We start from the raw sequence: 1719 nt of genomic DNA on the forward strand, positions 1-1719 counted from the left end.
ATTTTCTCCACAAGGCAAAGCTGTGGCTCTTAAGGCACTGTGCAACAGTGGGGAAATGTCAAAGTTATTAATTTTTATAAAATATGTTAATGGGATTCCCATTACTTCCTCTCTCGTTATTCGGTGTTGCCTTTCTGTTTCTCTGACACTTAACTCTGAGGATGTGACACTAAAAATATCAGGGCCTGCAGGCTCCCTGACCCTTAGATCCTTTTCTTCCAACAGCTGGGACATTTGACCCTTGCCAGCAGGCTCTGCTTCAGAGTCAGGGCAAATCATTCCCCCCCAACACACATTTTTTTAATACTTAAAAAAAGGTCATATCCATGAAAGTGTGTAGGACACAGTAAGCCTTTTTTTAATACCCTTCTTCTCCTCTTTGGAACTTCTCAAATTCTCTAAATATGGAAGAGTTGTATAAAGTTTATCACTTGGGAATTAGAGAAACACTTTAAATCTCCAAGGGCACATCTACAAAATAAGTCTCAGAAAATGCCCAATTAGCTATTCAGAGCTAGTCCAAAGTAAGCAGATATGAGCCTGTAGTAGGCATTTCTAATTGGTTACAGCACTCATTCTTTTTATCTGTACTCTTCCCTTTAAGATAAGGTGTAGCCCAGAAACACTGTCATCTGAACATTCTGGGATCCATTACCAATGATCTGGAGTTAGCATATGAAATGAAAGCTATTTTCCATCCTTGCCCAAGTTCATCAAGATAGATATTCAGGCATTGCGCTCAGCGGTTCCCCGGATCAGTCTCTTGCTTCAACAGTGTTTGGACGGAACAGACCCAGGGTCGCCCTTTCCTCCAGCCTCCGACCACTCTCTAACCTTCGGAGTCAGCCACTCAGCTATCCTCGGTCACCGGGACCAGCCAACACCATTTTCTGAGCCGAACTCCTTATTACCGATCAACCATGAGCTCCCAGATTCGTCAGAATTATTCCACCGAGGCGGAGGCTGCCGTCAACCGCCTGGTCAGCATGCATCTGCGGGCCTCCTACACCTACCTCTCTCTGGGCTTCTATTTCGACCGCGACGATGTGGCTCTGGAGGGCGTGGGCCACTTTTTCCGCGAATTGGCCGAAGAGAAGCAGGAGAGCGCCCAGCGTCTCTTGAAACTGCAAAACCAAGCGGCGGCCGCGCCCTCCTCCAGGACGTGAAGAAGCCATCTCAAGATGAGTGGGGTAAAACCCAGGACGCTATGGAAGCCGCCATTAACATGGAGAAGAACCTGAATCAGGCCCTTCTGGATCTGCATGCCCTGGGCTGTGCCCAGGCAGACCCCGCCTCTGCGACTTCCTGGAGAACCACTTCCTAAATGGGGAGGTGAAACTCATCAAGAAGATGGGCGACCACCTGACCAACCTCCGCAGGCTGGCTGGTCCGCAGGCTGGGCTGGGCGAGTATCTCTTTGAAAGGCTCACCCTCGAGCACGAACAGGAGTCTCTGAAGTCCAGCGGCCTCTGAGGAGCCCCTCTGGCGTCAGAGCTTCTGCCTGAAGCCCCGCTCTGCAGCCACCCTCTCCCAAGACGTGGACCAAATGGAAACAATAAAGCTTTTTGCAGCAAAAAAAAAAAGATAGATATTCAAATGAACCCTAATGTATAGCAATTCTTCATTGATCCTGTTTGATGATTTTTATCTGGATAGGTTAGTCTTTAACAGGTTTAAGTGAGTCAAATGTGCCGAGACTCAAAAAAGGTGAGGTCAGAA

At 47.9% G+C, this 1719-nt stretch overlaps 1 pseudogene across 1 annotated transcript; it reads left to right on the top strand.

Annotated features, from left to right (window-relative positions):
• Positions 1 to 864: 864 nt before the first annotated feature.
• Positions 865 to 1421, top strand: LOC307196076 (ferritin light chain-like; annotated as a pseudogene). The gene has a single exon. The product of its transcript is annotated as a ferritin light chain-like (transcript).
• The last annotated feature ends 298 nt before the right edge of the window (positions 1422 to 1719 follow it).

Source organism: Stenella coeruleoalba (assembly GCF_951394435.1).
Source record: "Stenella coeruleoalba genome assembly, chromosome: 1".
In the NCBI taxonomy this organism is placed as follows: domain Eukaryota; kingdom Metazoa; phylum Chordata; class Mammalia; order Artiodactyla; family Delphinidae; genus Stenella; species Stenella coeruleoalba.